The sequence below is a fragment of the Trichosurus vulpecula genome, chromosome 4 (genome assembly GCF_011100635.1).
Source record: "Trichosurus vulpecula isolate mTriVul1 chromosome 4, mTriVul1.pri, whole genome shotgun sequence".
Taxonomy (NCBI): domain Eukaryota; kingdom Metazoa; phylum Chordata; class Mammalia; order Diprotodontia; family Phalangeridae; genus Trichosurus; species Trichosurus vulpecula.
Genome location: NC_050576.1, coordinates 65702268 through 65720067, shown reverse-complemented (window position 1 = coordinate 65720067; position 17800 = coordinate 65702268). Strand labels below are relative to the sequence as shown.

Below are 17800 nucleotides of genomic sequence, written 5' to 3'. Positions count from 1 at the left end.
TTGGGCCTTGAAGAAGGAGAAGGAATTTCAACAGGTAAATATGAAGGTGAGAAGAGGAATAGCCCATTCCAGGAATGGAGAGATGGCATAAGCCAAGGCATAAAGAACAGAGAAGGTAGGCTGAAAATGGGAGACGGTGAGCAATTATAGAATCAGATTTAGAGCTAGATGGAGCCTCAGACCTCATCTAGTCCAAAGACTCACTTCATAGAAAAGGAAACTAAGGCCCAGAGAATGAAGTGACTTATAGGCAGTAAATGGCAAAATTAGAATTTGGACTCAAGTCCTATGACTCCAAATCCAGCAGTCTTCCTGTTGCATTTTGACAATCATGTACAGTTTTGTCTGGAATGTAAAGTATGTGAAAATATAGATTGTGAAAAGTCTCAAAAAGTATTATGGAGATTATTGAAAATTTTAAATGACAGAATAAGGAATTCTTTCGGTGGGCATCAAAGAAGCCACTAGACCTTTTTTTGAGTAGGAAATCTTAGTGGTGTTTTAGGAATCTTAGCGGACAATGGTATTAAAGGTAAATTGCAGAAGAGGCTGGGGGAAAATAAATAGTCCAGATGAGAGGGGAATGAAGGTTTGAATTAGGGAGGCTGACATGGAATTGGGGAGGAATGGAGACAGACATGGTAGATTTTGTAACTAATAGAATATAAAAATGGGAAGAATCAAAGATAGTTTCAAACATGGGTGATTCTTAGGGACTATGATGAGTTCAAACTATATATGCTCTAATATGATAAGTTAGCAGGATATCCCAGTTGAGATTTCATTAGGCAGTTAGAAATATGGAGCTGAAACTCCTTCAAAAAATTGTGGCTAGAAATATATTTTGGAAGTTATTCAGATAGAGGTTATAATTGCAATCACAGAAATGAATGAAACTATCAAGAGACCATGTCAGGAGATAAGGTCCAAAAACAGAACCTTTGTGAAATACCCAAATTCTACCTGTGCGACCTTGAGCAATTAATCACTTAACCTTTAGTTTCCTCATCTACAATGTACATGTCCAATTAGGGTATTGTAGTGGATGGCCTCTAAGATCCTTTCCAGTTCTAAATCTATTATCCTATAGTCTTATCATAAAACCAAGTTTGTTTTTAGTACATTGAGGCAGAGAAACTATACCTAGGACATATTGACTTTCACATACTTTAACCTTGGCAAGTCTAGGTTCCCCAAGATATACCAAAATCACACCATTTCAATCAAACTCTCTCAGAGTGTTAAGGGTATCTTGTTGAGGAGAAATACATTCACCCTATTTGCTACTCTAGATCTTGAACACCCATCTGATGCATTTTCTATCTACACAACCAGCCACTCACAATAGTTGTTAAAGTCAATGAGTATAATAAATACATCACAATATACATATAAAACTTGATTTCATTGTCTTATTAATGCATGAAATATCTATGGTGAAGAGTGGGACACATACTTAGAGGAATCTTCCAGGGAAATCACCACAGAAGGAAAACTCATGGCCTCAGGGTTAACACAACTCTGGACTGCAGGCTTTGATGCAGGCTTCTGCATCAGGAAAAAAAAATGTTTCTCTGCTCACTGCTTGACTGTTACTGCACTTCAGCTAGGCATATCCTCTTCTCTTCTCTAGATGTTACATTGTTCAATCAGAACAGAGCTCAGGGTTCACAGTAAGACAGGTCATGTTGACTCTTTAAGCCAAACAACAATAACCAAAAGTCCAGCCAGGTCACCAGGAAACAAATACCAAAGCAGGTGTTGAGCCTCAATTGCTTTTCCTTCTCAGTATAGAAGAGGCAAAGCAACAAGCTTTTATGAGAAGCCACATCTCTTCAAATCTAGGCTCAATGAGGGGCAACAGATCTTGGGCCAATAAAGTCAGTTCTCTCTTCTATTAATCACCAGTCGCTTTGCTGAAGACTTCTGTCAGTTGGCTGCTATTAAATTCAATAGTTCTAAAGGAGTAGCTTTTCAATCATCTTCTGTTTCTGCAATTCTTCTCTTTGGGTTCCTATGTCAGGCTCTTCTATCAGCTCCTATGCTATGACTTAAATGAGAGCCTACCAATTCTTAGTGACACATCTTTCACTTATAACTCACAACTCCCCAAATATCCCCCTATCAAACTGATAATTTGTTTTTGATCATAGTTGGCTCTCAAAATATTTCTCTCCTTTCTTTTCTTAGTTTTATCCTCTTTATTCATAAAGTAGTAATATAATAATGATATAAGATACTCATTATAGCTCTGAAGGCTTCAACATGATCCTTCCTCTCTGTTTTTATCTATCTGTATTTATTTTCCTCATATGGTCTTATTTTTAGCAAATAAAAGATACTTTTCTGTCTCTTTAAGATACCAAACTTTCCACCCAAGTGAATCATCATTATGTGTTGTTCACATAGAGACTTAAGTCCTCATGTTTATTTTCTGTCTACAACTATTCAAATCCCATCTTAAAGCTGTGTTTCTTCATGTACTTGTTATCCATTTTTATTAAAATAAAGTCATTGTTCTATTACTTTTAGGTATCAAAATGTGCATCTACAACAGTGGCAACAACTTACATCCTTTGACAATATAATTTTTTTAATACAAGAATGTTTTCAGGCACTTTTCAACACTAAACTGCTCCATATGAAAAGGATCTTAAAGACTGAGTATAATACAGATTATACTATGTTTAATGGGTTGAAGGAGAATGATAACACAACAAAAGATACAGATAGAAACATTACAGAGATAGAATAATAAAAGGGCAATATTGCTGATTCTACCCAAGAGGGCTACTTGATTGGAGGCATACTGCTCAGCTCCTACACACTTATTCTAGTAAAAAGCTGAAATACACAATAAATGTAATAATAAAAAAGAAATTCAATGGAATAAATGACTATGCAAGGCAGCACTCAGATCGGGACAGCCCAGGAGCTCAGGAACTCAAACTCAGTCCTGAGTTGCCATGAAAGTCCTGAAAATCCAATGCTCTGATTCTCAAAAATCTGGGGGGAGGGAGGGTTCACCCTTGAGGTAAAGATAAGCATAGGAATCCAGGTGACCCGGTGCAAGACCAAGCAAGGTTAATCACGCCACTCAAAAGTTCGACAGAAGGCAAAAACTGGCCTTGGCATAAAGTCCTGATTCAAGAACTAAAGCTAGAGAGAAAAGTAAACCAAGGACAGCCAATCAGTATTTTAAAAGTATTGTAGATTTAAAGATGCCTTCCAAAATCCAGACTAGAAGAAGAAAATAACTCTGTAAAACCCACGAGTACACTCGAGGAAAAAAATGCATTTTCCACAAACACTACATGAAGCAATGAAGCAAGAGGGGAGAAAAAAAAAAATAAAAGCCCTTAAGGAAAGAATTGCAAGGAGAATAAATTACTTAGAAGACAAAGTGGTAAACCTTACCCAAGTAATAGACCCATTGAAAATTATTATAGACCAAACAAAAATCAATGTCTATATAAGACAGTGAGAAATATTAAAACATCAAAAGATTGAAAAAACAGAAGGAAATCTAAGATAGCTACTCTCCAAAACAAGCGAACTCAAAAACAGTTTGAGAGAATTTATGAATTACTCAACTACTTGAAAACCATTTATTAAAACACCTGGGAATTATGTTTCAAAAAAAATCATAAATGAAAACTGTACAAATCTATTAGAACCAGAAGGCAAAGTAAAGATAAGAAAAATGCATTGACTACCTCCTAAAAGAAACTCCAGAAGTAAAATCCCAGGAATGCCTTACTTAAAATCCAGAGCTTCCACATTAAAGAAAAAATAGTTTAAGCATACAGAAAAAAGGGGTTCCCATACCAAGAAATCCCATCAGGATTGTATACAATCTAACAGCTTCCACTATAAACAAGAGAAGAGTTTGGAATATAATATTCCAAAAGGTAAAAGATACAGGCTTACAAAAAAGAATAATTCACCCAGAAAAGTTAAGTATGATCTTAGGGGAGAAACAGATCTTTAATGGAATTAGGAGACTTTCAAGAATTTCTAATGAAAGGACAAGTTGAGTGGGAACTTTGAAATACGAACACTGAAGTCAAGAGAAACCTAGAAAGGTAAATTTATTTGAGCAGTTGGAAGAGCTATGTTGATAAAGTACCAGTATTCTAATGGTAGAGAAGAAAAAAGGGTCCCTTAAGAACCCTAATCTACTCAAAGATGACTACAAGTGATAAATAATAAAAACAAAGGTCTTAGAGGTATATTGATTCTGTTTTGAAGCTTTTAAGAATAGAATAAGAAAAGAAGGTAAAGGAATATATAAGTTTAGAAAGGAAGGAGAAAGCAGTAGAACTTGCTTTTTCTCATAATTGGGATATTAAGAACATACAAACTACTGAAAGAGTTGGGAGGGCGTTAGTGGATGTTGTATAACACCCTGATCTGAAACAAAGGAAGAACATGAACACACACACACACACACACACACACACACACAATTTGCTGTAGAAATTCATCAATAACTGGAACCGGCCCTGGAGTCAGGAGAACCTGAGTTCAAATCTGGCCTCAGATACTTGACACATTTACTAGCTGTGTGACCTTGGGCGAGTCACTTAACCCCAATTGCCTGCCTTCCCCTCTCAAAAAAAAAAAAAGAAATTTATCAATTACAACAGGGAAACACATGGGCATGTGTAGTAAAGGTAAGTAAGTGGATAATAGTGGGGAGGAAATATCCTGATCCTGAAAGGAATTGGGGGTTAAAAGAGAAAAAAGAAAAGCAAAGAATTAGAATCTAAGAGGGTGCCCATCAATTGGGAATGAATAAACAAAGTGTAATACCTCAACATAAATGGAATATTATTGTACCATAAGATATTATGAAAGAAATTATTTCATACAATCCTGGGTAGTATATAAATTGATGAAGAGTAAAGTAAGCAGTACTGGGAGAACAATTTATGAAAAAAGACAACATTGTACAGAAGAAAAAAAACATTTGGATAGACATAAGCATTCTGATCATAAACAACCATGTTTTCCAAGAACTTATAATAAAGTATGTCTTCTATTTCATTAGATCGTAAGCTACTCGAGGCAAGGACTATCTTTTGCCTCTTTTGTACCCCCAATGCTTAGAACAGTACATGTACATAGTACATACTTCATAAATGCTTATTAACTGAATGACTTCCTGACAGAAAGGTAATGGATTCAAGGTGCAGAAAGAAACATACATTTTTGCACATGAACATTATATGGATTCATTTTCATTGACTAGGCTTATTTGTAACAAAAAATATTTTAAGTAAATTCATTTTAAGGAATTTCAAACTAACAGTACTTACAAACTAAGATGCTAATTAATGTTCTACAAAAACTAATATTGTAAACTTAAGGAATTTTCAGTTCAGGCAGATAATGTGTTTTATGGCGGCAGATTCTGCAACATGCTTCTATTTAAACAAGATAAATATTAAGACTAAAGGGAGGAGGGAAGTGTCAAATTACAGGCAAGGCAAAAATTTCTCTAATCTAGGGAATCTTGTATAAGAGAATGATACAGAAATTAGATCCTACAGTCCAAAAATATTACAATACTAGAAAATTCTCAAAGTGCTACAAAAGCATATAACGGCTAAAAGAGTGTCACAATGTGTTTGTCAGTGTCCAAGTCCCAAGTTCAACAGCAAAAACTGTGTGACCTTGTACAACTCACTTCTTTTACAGGAAGCAGCTGCTAGAGGGTTTCAGGACTACCATTCTCTGGAACAGTTCTAGCCAGCCATCTTAGAGAAAGAGAAGAGGGAAAGTATGTGTAGTATAAAAACCAAACAAAATCAATAAAGCATTTTAAAAGGAAAAAAAGAAGTGCATTGCTACTTATACAGAGTGGCTAGGTTTATTCCAAAAGGTATTACATTGTTACAGTACTCTGATTTTACTGTTTTTAATTTTCTTATTCCTTCATATTTCTTTGATCTTCATCTCATTAAGTGCAAATGCAGTTTGAAGCTTCTCCCACCTGTTTCATAGGGTGATGAGTCCCCGAAGTGGGATGTATTCTGGATAATAAAAAAAACTTTCAGTGTACAAGCATTTTCATTATCCTGGTGCCATGCCCACAATGCAAATTCAACAAATGGATCAAGACATTAAAACACTTCACAAACACAAAAACATTTCTCTGATATTCAGCAGCACTAAGACTTGATAAAATTACAAATGGCATACTTCTCAATAGAACAACAACCAAAAAAAAACCTTTGTCAAGTATAAATGAGTGAGAAACAATAGAGGAAATAATAATATCAGACATTGGTAACTTTTATAGCTTACAAAGTTTTTTTCTTACAAGCCTGTGAAATAAATAGTACAAGTATTATTATCATACCTTTCTTACATATGAGGAAACTGAGGCATACAAGTTAAATGATAGTCATATATGGATTAAGAAGTACTAAAGGCAGTACTAGAATCTAAATTGCAATTGATTGGGAAAATGTTCCATAGAGCATCGTTTATATTTACATTTGCCTTAGAGAGTCACCTGAGACACTGAGAGATTAAGTGACTTACCTAGGGCCAAACTGTCTGAATACATCAGAGGGTGAGACTTGAGCTCAGGCCAAGGGCAATTCTCTAGCCACCACATCAGAGACATAAATAACAGCAATAATTCACTTTCATAAAGATCTTTAAAAGGTCCGAAACTCATGTGCCAGGCACTATGGTAGGCTAGGCTCTGGAGATAGAAAGACAACAATTCAATCCTCACTCTCCAGGAGTTTACTTTCTCCTGAGGGAAAATATGTACACAGATAAAGAGATGTAAAGTATATACCAAGTAAATACACATTCATTTCAGGGAGTGTGGGAAGAAGTCTAATAGCTGGAGGGATAAGAAAAAAAAAATCTCATTCAAGAGGTGGCACTTGAGCTGAATCTTAAAGGGATGTAGAGGTTCCAAGAGGAAAAGGAGGGGAGCAGGACATTCCAGGGAGGAGGGACAGCTTGTACAAAGTCAGAAAAGGGAAATAGAGTATCTCACACAAGATTCGGTTGGTCTAGTTTGGTTGGATTGTAGAGTTCGTAAGAGGCCTTCATGTGTTGGAAAGATAAAACAGAGTCAGGCTGTAAAAGGCGCTACATACCAATCAAAGGAATTTGTATCTTAAGGAAAATGGGGAATCACTATAAGTTCTTAAATAGGGGAGTGATATGGTCAGAACTGTGTTTCAGGATTGCAATTTGGCAGCTGTGTCAAAAAGGACTATAGAGGGGAGAGACTGCAGGTAGGGATACCAATAATCCTGGCAGGAGAAGTCAAGGGTATTAACTAGAGTGGTAGCCACATGAGTGGACAAAAGGTATGAGAGATTTGGAGGCAGAATGAACAAGACTTTGCGACTCACTGATAAGGTGTTGGGGTGGTGATGGATAATGAAATTACTTCATTTTCGCAAACCTGGGTAGTTCTAAAATGATTTGTGAGCACTTAAAATATAAACCTGTAATATAAGGAGGCAACATCATGAAGTACCCCTAGCTTAGGTAATGTGACTTTCATTCAGGTCAAAATACTTTGTAGATAAAAATATGGGACTAGACTAGACTCCTTAGCTTCCTTCAAGGCTCAGCTCAGATACCACTTGCTATACAATTCCTGTTCTGATTACCCTAATAACTAGTGTCCTCCTGTCCAGCAAAATGTTAGATAGATATGTGTGTGTGTGTGTATATATATATAGTGTGTGTACATATACACACATATATTATATGTGTATGTATGTATATATGTATGCATGTATGTGTGTATCTATACATGTGTTTATATATATTATATCTCCTATTTATTTCTCTGGATATGTATTTTCCCTGTCTTGGTAAAATACAAGTTCTTTGAGCACAAAGACAGTTTCAGTTTTTGTCTTTGTCTTTGTAGTAGGGCCTGCCACAAAGCCCGCCACATTTAAGGTACTTAAATGCTTGTGGAATGAGTGAATAAATAACTTGAGCTTGGGTAAGAGATGAAGCCTGGAGAAATAAATTTGGGAATAAATAGCATTCAGTAATGAATCAAATCATGCAAGACAATGATATATTCTGAGTGGATGTAGAGGCTGTCTGCTATCCAAGGACCCTCTTAGCTAAGACCAAAAAAAAAAAAGGAAAAGCTAGCAAAGATAAGGAAAGAGGAGGAAAGAGAACCAAGATTGTACGGTGTCACAAAAGCCAAGAAAGGACAGAATTATAAGAAGGGGAGGGTAATCAACATCATCAAATAATGCTGAGGAAGCAAGGAAAAATGAGGACCGATTTAGATTTGGATAGGAGTATGTTCTAAGTGATTTCATTTTTTAAATTTCTAAATTTTAAGACAAAGTTGTAGCTATTATTGTCTACAACAATTGCTTGTTTTAAAGATATATGGCAAACAAAAAAAAGTAAACAAAAAACCTGAAGGGTTTTTTTTTAATTTTAGATATGGTATTTTTCTGTTATTCACTAAGTGCTCCAACAACAATGCAACAAAAATATATTTAATAAAGGGATTTTGAAGAAAGGATTAAAAATTAATTGAAAACCAAATTACATAAACCTAAAAAAATTCACAGGTCAAAGACTAAATCATTGAAATAATTGAGAATTCATCAAAGAAAAAGAGAACAATAAGACAATATGCCAAAACCCTGAAATGCAGTAAAAGTAGTCCTGAAATGAAATTCTATATCTCTAAACACTTTCATCAATAAAAAAGAAAAAGAACACACTTATAAATTGGACATTTAACTAAAAAACACTAGGAAACCAATAGTTTTTAAAAATTAAATATCAAAATGGAAATTCTGAAAATAAATGATGAAATAAACAAAATTTAAAGCAAAAAAAATGATTAAATTGGTCATATAAAATAAGCTGGTATTTGGAAAAATAATTTTTTTAAAACCATTGGCTACTTTGACTAAAAAAGAGAAATCAAATTGTCTATATCAAAAAAGAATATGAAAAAATCACAGTAAGTGAAGAAAAGGAAATTATGAGAAAATATTTTGCCCAATTTTATGAGAGCAAAATCGATTATTTAAAAGAAACATAATAAAATTTATGAAAAAGTATAAAATCCTCAAATTAACAGAAGAAATAGAGAATTTACTAAGAATAGTCCAATCTGGAAAATAGTAATTGAACAAACAATAAATGAACTCCAAAAGGAAAAAATAACCAGATGGATTTATGAATGAATTCCATCAAATATTAAAAAAGTATTAATTCTAAAATTACAAGAAATGTTTGCAAAATAGGAAGAAAATGGGATCCTGGCAAATTCCTTCTATTATATAAATATGGTCTTGACACCTAAAATAGAGTCAAATCAGACAAATAAGATTATAAAACAATATCCTTAATAAATAATGCGATTAAGTCAAAAAAGTTAATAAAGCACTTAGCACTGTGCCTGGCACACAGCAGGCATTTAATAAATGTTTGTTGATTAATTATTAAATTACAAGCAGAGAATTAGCAACATATCCAAAAAAAAGTACATGATGACCAGGCAGAAGTTTTGCCAGGAATTCAAGATGAGTTCAATATTAGGAAAACTATCAACCTAACAGACCACCTTAATAACAAAAACAATGCAAATATTATGATTATATCAACAGATGCAGAGAAGTTTTTGACAAAAACACGACCCATTTCCACTGAAAGTACTAAGTGATCAAGGTAGCAGCCACTTTTTCCTTTTCCCTGGGAGGCAATACCTGGACAGAGTTTGAAAGGAAATCATGACCCAGAAGGCAGGAGTAAAAGTCCTTGAACCTGGAGGCCTAATTGCACATGCCTGTGGAACTCGCTCTGCCTTTCCTTCACATAGGCAAAACTTTACCCCTGCCTTCTGGGTCACGTAAGTAAAACTGGCAACGATCTAAAGGCTATCTGGCTGTAGTTAAACATATAGAAAACCCCTCAGCAAAATAGCACTTTTTAAACCAGAGCAGTTCTAAATGTTCTCCATTCTCCTAAAGGAAATAAGCATACGAAGATCTCTAGAGAAAAGTCAGAATTTGTTCCAGCTCCCAGAACTCGGATCCTTGATGACCTCTGGGAAGAACACTACATTAAATGCTTAGCTCATGCAGAATTTTCTCTCTCAGAGAACTACTTTGCCAAGGTAAATTTCCAGTCCCTGAACTCAGAATAAACAACTTCCATTCAAAATGTTTTCTTCGGTATTTTCTCACATTAAGTCATCTCAAAGAAGTGACTGAATCAGTCCTTCCCAAACATTCATCTTTGAGCATAGATTAGAATATGAAAAGACTCATCCCAAAAGCAAACATTGAGAAAGCAAAGAGCAAGTGCAATGATGATTCACAACAAAACCATTTCTGTAACCAGAGCAACAGAATTTCTAACTACCAACTCTATATATCCTGAATATATTCATTAACATATTTCTAACTCGAAATTCAGTCAAATGAATCAATTTTTTCCACTCAAGCAAAAAATTATTCTTATTCCTTCACCCTATCCTTACCACCTCTGCAACTGTTAAACAGGGATTTAAAAGAATTATAATGGGGATTCTTACTTAGTGACTAGAAACAGATCAGGAGCCCCTAACTGGTGATGGAAGCTTTAATCGACCAACAATAACAATGCCAAAGTTCATAACATAGTGACCTACGTCACACAACTGAAGAAATGACTTGTCATCACCAACATTTGCCTGCAGACAAGTCAAATAACCTACCCTAGTTTCACAGTTTGAAGTCACAAAGTGTGTGTGTGTGTGTGTGTGTGTGTGTGTGTGTGTGTGTGTATAAATATCCACAGCACAACTTCCCATCCTCCCTGGAAGTCCTTGGAGGAAATGTCACTCCTAAGGTAATGACCTTTTCTCCAGCTTTAGGATTGTCCTATTAAGTAAACTCCAGTGTAATACATTTTTCTAATCCAATTATTTTTAATTAAAACATTACAGATTCAAAATATTAGAATTGGAAGGGAACATAAAGATCCCCTACTCCAAGTCCCTAATTTTACAAATGAGAGAACAATGGACCAGAGAGATTGTCACTCACTCAAAGTCACACAGGAATTTTAACTCTTACTCCAGTGGTTCTCCCATTACACCACCTTATGAATACAACAGCTCCTTGTTCTAATGAAGACCAAGGCCTTTAGTCAATCCACAAGCTTTTATCAATAAGTACGGGAGATGAAGACAAAATTGGAACAATCCTACACTTAAGGAGTTAGCGTTCTGTTCTTCACCTATCTGCAGTTAAAAACAAATCTTAAAACTTATTGCTTGGATTTCATACCACTGTTAATGAACTGTCAAGATTTCAGTCTCTCTCTTTTTGTAAAGCTATTGCTGACTATTTTAAAGATAACCTCCACTGAAATATGCACTGAATAAGTGACTCATGTGTTACACAGGACACTGAGTCCTTTAATGTCATAAGAAGTCCATGATACGAGGGTTGTCATCTTTAAAATAAAATGAACTTGTTCAAAGAAGCAAAAGGGGAAAAGTATTTATACCCAGTACACCAAAATTATCTCAACTCTTCTATAGGAAAGGTCAAGTAAAAACAGGTCATACTAAGAATATTTTAAATGAATATTCTGATTAAATGAAGAAATCATTCCTCAGTCATTAATTCATTCAAGCATTTATTAAATGCCAACTATGTGCAAGAAGCTAAAATATATGTTTGTGAAATGGGGAATATTATGTTTAGCTACAGTATAGGGCATGTGAAGGGGAATAGTGTGATTTAAGGTTGGATAGATAAATTGGGACTACATTGTGGAGTCAATTACGATGATAATTCTAATAAAGAATTTAGAAAGTCTACAAAAACCACAGGATTGCCTACATGACAGCTAAATAACTGAGTATAAATAGTCGACTGACAGTTTTAGCTATATGCTAGCAAGCTAATGATCTGATTGACTTTTTCACATAATTGGCTAATTTGGTGGGATATATTAGGATAGATGTATATCTATTTAGGTAGTACTTCTTCAGTATATATCTGTTGTTGTTCAGTTGTTCAATCATATACGACACTTCATGACCCCATGGACCATATTGGCCATGGGATTTTCTTGGCAAAGATACTAGAATGGTTTGCTATTTCTTTCTCCAGTGGATTAAGGCAAACAGGTGACTTGCCTGAGGTAACACAGCTAGTGAGAGTCTAAGGTCATATTTGAACTCACATCTTCTTGACTCCAGGTCCCGTCCTCTATCCACTGAGCCACCTAGCCACTGAGCCTCATTATGTGTGTGTGTGCATGTGTGTGTGCATGAATATGGCACATATCAAGATAATTACATGTATATATGTGTGTACTTGTATACATATATGTGTATATGTATGTATACAGATGATGAGGTATTACTACATAAAGATACATATGTATGCACACATATGTGTCTGTAGGTATAGGTATATAGATATATGAGGCAGAAAGACAGACAGCCAGATAATCATGGAAAGACATTGCAAATATTGGACCTAGAATGATAATGAGTTGGACTCAGAATCAAACAGGAGGAGAGTGGACTGGCTCACCTTCAGGAAATCAAAAGTTCTTTTAATGATCCTAAGTTTCTCTTTGAAATATGCCTATATGAGCATTTTTCAATATTTTTGTATGACTATCAGTCATGGACCACTACAGTCTCCAAAGAACTGAAATTAAAGAGCAAAGGAGAGATACATGGTGGGAATGAGCAGGTTGTAATACATTAGAAACAAGAAGTGGTATACGTGATGTCATCAAATAAATTTATGGGCTAAAAAAAAAGTGGGGAAGGGACTGGTCATAAGGCAATAGTGAAGAATGACAATCTGTGTGCTCTTATTGGTATCTTGGTGATATTAAAGGAAAGCAAGGAAGGTACACAGTATGTGGAGTGGACCCCTGGTGCAGAATTTATGGGACTATAACAACAATATCTATACAAGATGTTCAGCCATCGAAGGGCTGCAATCTGTGGGACTGGAGAAGAACCAACATCATTGGGATTATAAATCCATCTGATTGATTATTGAGTGTCCTGAACTATTTTCATTTTCCAGAATAAAGGAATTCAAATTAAATCGGCTTAAACATGAGAATATTAGCTTTTACCCCACTGGAGTAAATGCAGTAAGATTTATTTTGATTATTACTAATCCCCAATAGCACTCATTTTAATCCAAATCATTTCTCTCAAACATTACAATAATGACGATGGGAATACCATTTTTCTTATCTTATGTTCTTTTTTATTTATACAATAGTATAAGAAATTAGACAGTTAAAGACTGTAAGAAGAAAATATGGTACATTCTCTCTTCAAACAAGACAAAAACAAGTTAGTGTTTTCTAGTTTAGTAGATAATAAAGTAATTGTTGCACAGTTCTATACTACATCATATAATTTGAGGCATAGTGGCTTTACTTTAAAGAATATTGCCTTTTCTTAATCCTTTTTTTGAAGGTGAACATTCTCCAGAGTCTTATAGGAAATAAGGAATTACACTCAAGAAATATAAGATAAGAAAAAGTGCCCTGCAGGCATTCATGCTGTCAGCTAAAGAGTGACATCGAATAGCTTCCTCGCTGCTCACCTTCACACACACAATTTTTCTGTTCGCTCTAAGCACAATCAGTCTCACAGCTGTTTGACACAAGGTGGGCTGAATTCTCCAACGACTGATAATATAATAAAACGAACTTTAAGCACCAAGCTTTTTTTTTCATCTTAACTGTCTTGAATGGGAACCTTTCTAAAATGGGAACCTTTCTGCTTTCTTTAGCAGTATATACAGAATACAATTTAAACTTTTTCTTGAAGAATCAATATTATTATCAACTTCATTAATTATACTGTGTTACAGAATCTTCAGTAGTTATAGATATTTGTCGCTACACTACACAACCCTAGATTGCTGCACTTTAGTTCTTGTGTCTATTTTTTACAGTATTTCTATCAGCATATCTCCCTTATTGGAAGATTGGCAGGTGTCAATGAATCTCTTTATAGGTATTCCTATTCCACAAATCTAATTTGCTGCTTCTGATTTCTTTGGTTTGAAAGCCAAGTAGTTTAGATTGTTGAAGTTGCATGCAAAATAAAATAAATCCATCAGGCATAAAGATTTGGATAGCTTAACCTACTAAAAAAAAGTACATAAGCTTTGGAGTATGGTCTCTATGATTTCTAGTCTGCCTTTTCTGAGTATTGTTTTTGCCTAATTCATTGTTTTCAGTTATGTTTCATGAATCTGTTTGCCAGACACCTAAGTTCTGCATGTTATTGCAATAATATTTTCCATTTATAGGAAAATTTATACTTTTCAAAATATTTTCATATCTATTTTTTTATTTGATATTCATAATACCTTATTCCCATTTGTAGAATAGGAAAAAGAGAAATTAAGCAATTTATCCAGTTCTTTTATGCAGCTAATTAGCAATAGAACTGGGTTTATAAATCAAGTTTCACCCTAGCATTCTTTTCGAAGAGAGAGAGGACTACTCAAAAACAAATTTAAAATCACCTTTTCCTAACTGGTTTAAAAGGAGGATACCACATCACTTCATTCTAATTCCTGCTGTCTATAGAATTCAGAAGGTCTAGTCTGAGATAATCCAGACCTGCCATTTCATCAGGATAGGGAACTCTCAGGATAAAAACTCTTACCATTGCTATAGATCCACAAAATTCTATAATTTACAGCTTTACTCAAGTATCTGGGGACACGGAGACAATAGTCACACAGTCAGTATGTGTTGGAGGCAGGATGTGAAAGATAGCTCATATTTATAAAGCACATTAAAACATTTATAGATCATTTTCTTCACAACCACTCCATAAGATAAAGAAGGAAAATTTTAATTATACCCACTTTACAGATGAAGAAACTGAAACTCAACGGGGATAGGTGACTAAGGTAGCTCAACTTAAAAAAATTTCAAAGCCAAGATGTAAATCCCAAGTCTTGGGTGATAACACATTCAACCTCTTTCTGTTACATGTATTTTCCAGCATTCAGAGCTGTCATGAAGAAGAAGAAGAAGAAGAAGAAGAAGAAGAAGAAGAAGAAGAAGAAGAAGAAGAAGAAGAAGAAGAAGAAGAAGAAGAAGGAGGAGGAGGAAGAGGAGGAGGAGGAGGAGGAGGAGGAGGAAGAGGAGGAGGAGGAGAAGAAGAAGAAGAAGAAGGAGAAGGAAGGAAGGAAGGAAGGAAGGAAGGAAGGAAGGAAGGAAGGAAGGAAGGAAGGAAGGAGGGAAGAAGGGAAGGAAGGAGGAAGAAGAAATAGACTTGCCCTGTTTAGACAAAGGGAAGAACTAGGGGAAATGGGCTGAAGTTTCAAAGAGGCAAATTTAGGTCTGATATAAAGAAAGAACTTCAAAATGATCATAGCTACTTCAAATTGGGCCAGGCTGCATCAGGAGGTCACTGCATGTCTTCAGGCAAAGGTCAGATGACCGCTGGTCCAGTGTCTGTAGAGCAGATTCTTGTTCAGGGAGGGGTTGGACTAGATGGCCATCAAGGCTCCTTCCAACACTTAAGATCCTGAGATTTACATCTTGCCATGGAAATGTGTTCTCCTTGATTTGGGGATCCACCCCCCCACGAGCAGTTCAGATGGTGACCCATCCATGCCTACCCCTCTGGTGTCATTTTCACCCATTTCCTCCTGAAAGCTCCACACAGCAGGGCTACACAGCCTGCTGGGGCTCTTCTTTGTCTTCTCCCAATATTACAAAGATGTCATAGAGCACTATGGCCAATCGTGATAGAAGGCGTAAATATGGCAGTAATATTTGTTTGAGTAGGACCTTTCCTGGGGGAAGGAAAATGTTGGGAGGCTGGGGGAAGAAGATAATCTCAAAGAGGCTCAGACACAGACTTTTAGCTGAAACAAAAGAGCTAAGAGACATACTTATGACCAACAATTTACAAATTTCAAACACGCACATACTAAAACTCTAATTCATGTGTTGTGAGAATATGATCAATAGATAGATAGATTAGATATACTGGGAAGTTTTTGGAAAAAAGGTGCTATATAAAAACTACAAAGTTTATCATCATCATATGAGAAATGAGAAGATATAGCTTTAAGCTGCACAAAGACTTTTGGGACACCCTATATTTAGCTTCACATTTTGAAAATATGAATCAATATTCTGTGAGTTCAGAATTATATAAGCAGATTTTTTTGTTTTAAAATTTGAAAATCTGAAACTTTCCTTAGCCTATTAAAACCCATATAAAATGTGTTAGGACTCCAACTTTTTTATAATATATAGCAGCAAAATAAAACTCCACAAACCTTTAAAGCCAAGTTGTTTTCCACTGGAGAACTAGGTTTATATTTTTAAATGCCTCAAATCAAGTGCTTTCCTCACAATCCTTTGAAGGAAAGTACATTCAGTTGTGAGAAAAACAGAAGCAGGGCCCTAGCTCTAGCAAAGATCTTTGCAGCATCTCACAATAGGGCTTTCAAAGAAGCCTGTAGATAGCGCTTCACACTAGCCATCACATGGCAGCAACAAAAACAGACGATGCAAAATGCTGAGACAAAGAACAGAGAGGAAGCCTGCCTCTGTTCTGCTGACTCTACTTTTTCTACAATTCTTTTAGCTGGGCTAACAAATCAGGATTCTGCCAACATGCAGACGACCAAGTAAGCTTCTGTAGGCACCATAGATTTACAACGTTTGGCAAATATCCTAAAGCATAACTGCATTAACTTGCAGCTACTTTTAAACAGAACCCAATGTTTCTTCACAAGATGAAATCATAGCTTTATTTTAGATGTAGTAAAAATGAAATTCTGTATTTTCCAACTAAATTCTTTCAAACCTATTAACTTGTAAAAAAAAAGTATTCAATGACTATGAAATGCTAAGGATGTTACCTATCATTATGATGTTGGCTATTATATCCAAGAAAATAGCTGAAGGCTCATGCTAAAGATTTTTGAGATCACCATTATACAGACTTAAGAAGAAATGATAATAAATGATGACATTCACTATCACCCACACCAATAAAGGCCCAATGATACGCTTGTAATTGAACATGTATTTAAAATGAAAATGATAACTAAATATGAACTAATTTTGAATTCCAAAAGAAAAAACTGGAAAATAATTCAGGAGACCAAACTTTGAATCAAGAGTCTGAAATGGACAAGACATCATATTACTTTTCTTCAGTATCTTCATCTATGAAATATTTATAATAAAAAATACTTTAAAGGTAAATCAAGTTATAGGATTTGCTACCGGCATTTCGAAAGTATCTTTATCCATGCTACAATAAACAACAACAATAATGACAAAATGCATTTAGGAATAAAAATTCTTGCATAAATAAGCTTCAAGTTCAAGGGTTTGATCTGTGCTTTTTTTGCCAGGAAATAGCAAACAAAAAAAATTGGGTGACAGAAAAGCAATTCATAAGATTTAATTAAATGAATCCTGCTCTATTTTTTTTACATCTTAGGTAAACACTTCTGGAAAAAGTACCATAGAACCAGCTCCCAATAATGTACGGAAAAGTAGACCCCACCAGGGTAGAAAGAGAAAAGGTAACACAATCCACAACTTTTAGAAATGCTTACTGTGCCTTAAGAGTTGATGCTTTCAATACCTTAATCTTCTATATGTAAGCATTTTCCAGTGGACAGTGTTGGCCCTGGAGTCAGAAAGGCATGAGTTCAAGTCCTGCCTCATAAACTTACTAGCTGTGTGGCCATGGGCAAGTCACCTAACTTCTATATGCACAAGGGATCCCATTCCA

The 17800-nt window shown here is 35.2% G+C and overlaps 1 protein-coding gene across 3 annotated transcripts in view; it reads right to left on the bottom strand.

Annotated features, from left to right (window-relative positions):
- Positions 1–17800, bottom strand: part of DNM3 (dynamin 3) — a 638732-nt gene that overhangs the window by 552941 nt on the left and 67991 nt on the right. The window lies entirely within an intron of this gene.